Raw genomic sequence first — 6,813 nt, forward strand, 5'->3', positions numbered from 1 at the left:
GGAACCCAAGAAAGGCTGAATTATCTTCCTTCCCTTTTATTGTTATCATTATTTAATTTCTCACTTTATTTTTGGATGCAACTGCAAGGGATCTTCCCTTCACTCCCCTCTAATATTAAAAAATTAATCCCATGCACCTCCATGATCTCTTATTATAATGTCCTCTTAAGTCATATTTTATACCCTCCCCAAGTCGGTGGAGGTCTTCAAGATTGAGTGCTTAGCACTTGAAATTGGCAATTAATATTCACACTGACAAGCAGCGACTAGTAAGGGTTTGTGCGTGTTTTCTATGAGTTAAATAGGGTTTTCCGTTTCTTCACACTAGCCAAGCCTACACTGTTTCAGCTCAGCTACATGCAGTCAGTGCCAAGCTTGAGCTGGGATTGGCTAAGCTCGAGCCAATCATTCATAATTAAAAAAACAAATTTACTTTATGAAAAAGATGGTTGAATTACAATCTGGTAGCTATTAAGCCAGTAGTTTTAAGTAATGGCTAAATAGTTAAATGAGCCAAATGAACCAAGATTAAGATGTCCGGACTCCACTTGTTTACATCCAGGCCTTGATCAGGCTTGGCTCATCTAGCTCAGGCAAGCTGACTGAGCTCAAGCTCATAAGAGCTTGAGGTAGAAGAGCCGAACCAAAGCAGGTTCGTGTAGAAAAGAAAAATCCCACAAAACCCACAAGATCATGTAGGATTTAAACGCATTAACATAAAGGTCAAAGGGACACCTGTCCAATCACTTAAGCCACCTTAGTTGTGTTAGTATATGTGATACATACCATATAAAGGTCAAAGGGACATAAACAAACAAAATTTTTATTAACTAAGCTTAATCTAGTTGTTAAGTCTAATCCATGTTTAAGCTCAATCTTGTTCAAGGCAACATGCTCACTTCTAAACTAGAGCCTCAGCTCGATTTAGAAAATAAACGAGCTCGAGCCAAGCTTTAACTTAGCTCGGCTCGTTGCTTGAGAGAGAGAGAGAGAGAGGATTTTTTTTTGGAGAGAGAGAAGAGGGGAAGGTATTAATGCAAAACTCTTGAATCGAGAAGGGATTCATAAATCTATGCTTTGTAGGCGTTATAAAACTGGTGGGGGAGCCATAAAAAATGATGTGGAGGATCTGCTTGCTGGTTGGAGGTACAGAACGAATCAATCCACTCATTCACACCACTTGCTCAGAGGGGGATCGAGTGGGCGCTTCATGGCTGCACGTGTGCACGAGCCTGATTATGTTCATGCACGTGCCTGTGCACATGCGTGTTTGCATGACTGTTATTGGATACAAGGAATATACTGCATACAATCTGTGTATGTAAAATTGAAACACAGGTCTGTAGCAATATTTACGAAAGATGGGATTTCTAGAAAATAATCTGTGCTTTGAGGAACTACTTTCAAATTCATTAACTTGGTATTGATTTTTTTGGGAAATTTGCATGAGCAAGCATGCATGTCTTAAGCGTTTTACAGCGTCACAGGCATCAGGTGAAATGTGATTGCACGAAAAAAGTGCCCCCATCCCCTTAAATGACTTGTCCCGTTCAGACTGTAGGCCACATCCGTGCTCGCATATATATCATGTATACTAACCCCATTACCACCGAGGTGGTATCCCATGTGGTAAGCAGGGTCCTGTGTCAAGCTGAAGGCAAATCCTGCCCCCACATGGGGGGCGGCTGTTGTTCTGGTAGGGGTCGGAGCTTTTCTATGTTACAGGTATGATCCCAGATGCGATCCCAGTCTGATTGACAAGTTTGAAATTTTTTGAAAACTATTTTTGGATATTTTTTAATATTGAAAGTGATTTTTTATTGACATAATATTACACAACTATTAGAAATATTAGAATAATACCACTGTGTTAGTGTCCTTGTCAGCATGTACCACCGTGTCCGCTTGTGTCACCAAGGACATGCAGCCAATGTCCACGTTGGAGATTTTGTGTGTGTGTGTGTGCCAAGAATGCATTCGCGAGTGTGTTAGTATGCACATGTACGATCTCACACACGTGCCAATAAGATTGAATTCATGATTAGTGTGTTACTTCATCGGTTTGTATGTGCATAGCGTACATTTGTGTTAATGCATTACAATTATGTTTGCTTATCGGAGAAGTTCGGGTTGGGTAAAATGTTTTATGTAATACATCTGTCTAAATGCATGCCCTCTGTTATGGGATTGTAAAACGCCATTTTGCTTAATTCCATCTTTTATTGGACAGTTGACGTATGATATTATGTTGTATACGTGCACGCACAAACACACTTGCACACGAGACTGCGTGTGCTTTGAAGCCTCCTCTCCATCCAATATTGATTTCAATCGGCAAGTACGTGTATGAATCTTTCTTTTAAGTGCAGCTCTCTCACTCTCTCTCTCTCTCTCTCTCTCTCTCTCTCTATATATATATATATATATATATACATAGAGAGAGAGAGAGAGAGAGAGAGAGAGACGAGTCCTTGTTAAATCAGAGCTAAAGTGCGCTGACCGTCCATCCATCGCATGTGTTGATGGACAGTCAGCAAATGTGATTTTTGGGCGAAAGACTTGTAGTGGCGCACTAAAAGCGCCAGTAAAATCCGAGTGCGTGTCGCACTAAAACCGCCAGTAAAGATCACAAACCTTTAGCGAGGGATTTACTGGCGCTTTTAGTGCGCCAGAGTTTTCAACACGATTTTTTTGTGCGCTGACCGTCCATTAACACGCACGATGGACAGTCAGCGTGCTTTAGCCCCGATTAAACACCAAATGAGTTATATATATCAGCAACAAAATTATGAAACAAATCACAAGTTAGCAACAATAACACCACTTTTTGTCTCTGTTTTTTCTTCTTCTCCTTATGAGTTACATCTGAACACTTTTGATACATAGAAACTGTTGCTTGCCAAGTAAGATACCCAACCACCAAAATCTGGTCAGGATACTTTCAATATTTGACTTTTACTAACAAAAATCAATTATGTTAATAACAAATTATTTTTAGCATGCATATGATTTTGACAAAAGCATGAGACGATTCAACTGTATGCATGCAGCCACTCTCTCCTCGTCAGAACATAATGATTTTTTTTTATAACGATAAACCCTCGATCGTCAAAAGCCAGAAAAACCCCATCGCATGTGTTGATGGTTTTTTTATAACGATAAACCCTCGAGAGAGAGAGAGAGAGAGAGAGAGAGAGAGAGAGAGAGAGAGAGAGAGAGAGAGAAAGACGAGTCCTTGTTAAATCAGAGCTAAAGTGCGCTGACCGTCCATCCATCGCATGTGTTGATGGACAGTCAGCAAATGTGATTTTTGGGCGAAAGACTTGTAGTGGCGCACTAAAAGCGCCAGTAAAATCCGAGTGCGTGTCGCACTAAAACCGCCAGTAAAGATCACAAACCTTTAGCGAGGGATTTACTGGCGCTTTTAGTGTGCCAGAGTTTTCAACACGATTTTTTTGTGCGCTGACCGTCCATTAACACGCACGATGGACAGTCAGCGTGCTTTAGCCCCGATTAAACACCAAATGAGTTATATATATCAGCAACAAAATTATGAAACAAATCACAAGTTAGCAACAATAACACCACTTTTTGTCTCTATTTTTTCTTCTTCTCCTTATGAGTTACATCCGAACACTTTTGATACATAGAAACTGTTGCTTGCCAAGTAAGATACCCAACCACCAAAATCTGGTCAGGATACTTTCAATATTTGACTTTTACTAACAAAAATCAATTATGTTAATAACAAATTATTTTTAGCATGCATATGATTTTGACAAAAGCATGAGACGATTCAACTGTATGCATGCAGCCACTCTCTCCTCGTCAGAACATAATGATTTTTTTTTATAACGATAAACCCTCGATCGTCAAAAGCCAGAAAAACCCCATTGCATGTGTTGATGGTTTTTTTATAACGATAAACCCTCGAGAGAGAGAGAGAGAGAGAGAGAGAGAGAGAGAGAGAGAGAGAGAGAGAGAGAGAGAGAGACACGAGTCCTTGTTAAATCAGAGCTAAAGTGCGCTGACCGTCCATCCATCGCATGTGTTGATGGACAGTCAGCAAATGTGATTTTTGGGCGAAAGACTTGTAGTGGCGCACTAAAAGCGCCAGTAAAATCCGAGTGCGTGTCGCACTAAAACCGCCAGTAAAGATCACAAACCTTTAGCGAGGGATTTACTGGCGCTTTTAGTGTGCCAGAGTTTTCAACACGATTTTTTTGTGCGCTGACCGTCCATTAACACGCACGATGGACAGTCAGCGTGCTTTAGCCCCGATTAAACACCAAATGAGTTATATATATCAGCAACAAAATTATGAAACAAATCACAAGTTAGCAACAATAACACCACTTTTTGTCTCTGTTTTTTCTTCTTCTCCTTATGAGTTACATCCGAACACTTTTGATACATAGAAACTGTTGCTTGCCAAGTAAGATACCCAACCACCAAAATCTGGTCAGGATACTTTCAATATTTGACTTTTACTAACAAAAATCAATTATGTTAATAACAAATTATTTTTAGCATGCATATGATTTTGACAAAAGCATGAGACGATTCAACTGTATGCATGCAGCCACTCTCTCCTCGTCAGAACATAATGATTTTTTTTTATAACGATAAACCCTCGATCGTCAAAAGCCTGAAAAACCCCATCGCATGTGTTGATGGTTTTTTTATAACGATAAACCCTAGAGAGAGAGAGAGAGAGAGAGAGAGAGAGAGAGAGAGAGAGAGAGAGAGAGACGAGTCCTTGTTAAATCAGAGCTAAAGTGCGCTGACCGTCCATCCATCGCATGTGTTGATGGACAGTCAGCAAATGTGATTTTTGGGCGAAAGACTTGTAGTGGCGCACTAAAAGCGCCAGTAAAATCCGAGTGCGTGTCGCACTAAAACCGCCAGTAAAGATCACAAACCTTTAGCGAGGGATTTACTGGCGCTTTTAGTGCGCCAGAGTTTTCAACACGATTTTTTTGTGCGCTGACCGTCCATTAACACGCACGATGGACAGTCAGCGTGCTTTAGCCCCGATTAAACACCAAATGAGTTATATATATCAGCAACAAAATTATGAAACAAATCACAAGTTAGCAACAATAACACCACTTTTTGTCTCTGTTTTTTCTTCTTCTCCTTATGAGTTACATCCGAACACTTTTGATACATAGAAACTGTTGCTTGCCAAGTAAGATACCCAACCACCAAAATCTGGTCAGGATACTTTCAATATTTGACTTTTACTAACAAAAATCAATTATGTTAATAACAAATTATTTTTAGCATGCATATGATTTTGACAAAAGCATGAGACGATTCAACTGTATGCATGCAGCCACTCTCTCCTCGTCAGAACATAATGATTTTTTTTTTATAACGATAAACCCTCGATCGTCAAAAGCCAGAAAAACCCCATCGCATGTGTTGATGGTTTTTTTATAACGATAAACCCTCGAGAGAGAGAGAGAGAGAGAGAGAGAGAGAGAGAGAGAGAGAGAGAGAGAGAGACGAGTCCTTGTTAAATCAGAGCTAAAGTGCGCTGACCGTCCATCCATCGCATGTGTTGATGGACAGTCAGCAAATGTGATTTTTGGGCGAAAGACTTGTAGTGGCGCACTAAAAGCGCCAGTAAAATCCGAGTGCGTGTCGCACTAAAACCGCCAGTAAAGATCACAAACCTTTAGCGAGGGATTTACTGGCGCTTTTAGTGCGCCAGAGTTTTCAACACGATTTTTTTGTGCGCTGACCGTCCATTAACACGCACGATGGACAGTCAGCGTGCTTTAGCCCCGATTAAACACCAAATGAGTTATATATATCAGCAACAAAATTATGAAACAAATCACAAGTTAGCAACAATAACACCACTTTTTGTCTCTGTTTTTTCTTCTTCTCCTTATGAGTTACATCCGAACACTTTTGATACATAGAAACTGTTGCTTGCCAAGTAAGATACCCAACCACCAAAATCTGGTCAGGATACTTTCAATATTTGACTTTTACTAACAAAAATCAATTATGTTAATAACAAATTATTTTTAGCATGCATATGATTTTGACAAAAGCATGAGACGATTCAACTGTATGCATGCAGCCACTCTCTCCTCGTCAGAACATAATGATTTTTTTTTTATAACGATAAACCCTCGATCGTCAAAAGCCAGAAAAACCCCAGGTGAGACCCCACGATCACCTTACCTTACCTGACCCACCTCAGAAAGCTACCAATACACCGTGTGCCAGTGGGGTTTGATCTGTGCAAGAACATTACCATTAATTAGCACAGTTCTTGGATCAACATGCCCCAAGCAATTTGCAGAGAGCATGGATTCCAACAAGTATGGGGTTTGAGAAAAGGTGTCTTGGCCTCGTGTTTTGTCTGTTTTTGCTTTTTCTTTTATTTTATTTTATTTTTTTTTTTGGTGGTGGGGGGGGGGCTTGGTCGTGTCATGGACCACCATTTCCGTAGGCAATCATACTGGAACATACTCAATACTCAATGCATGCAGGGCTCAACTTCAAGATGATAAGGACAAGCTTGGGAACATGTGGAACGCAGAGCACATGGCATGGATGTATTACCATCCCCCACCTCACGTACTTCGTTTCCCCCTCCCCCCCAGGAATGCACATCCAACACATTGCCCATGAATTCTGCGTTTGTTAATGGACAAACACATGTGGCATACCATATGTTATGCACGACTCACGAGTTTCAAAGTGTTTTAAAATGCATTGTCCGTAGCTTTCAGAGGTGAGCCACATAAAGGCAGTGTGGTCGATCGTGGGCCCCACCCAGGGTTTTAATCT

Source organism: Nuphar pumila, chromosome 14, assembly GCF_984573655.1.
Source record: "Nuphar pumila chromosome 14, dmNupPumi1.hap1.1, whole genome shotgun sequence".
In the NCBI taxonomy this organism is placed as follows: Eukaryota; Viridiplantae; Streptophyta; class Magnoliopsida; order Nymphaeales; family Nymphaeaceae; genus Nuphar; species Nuphar pumila.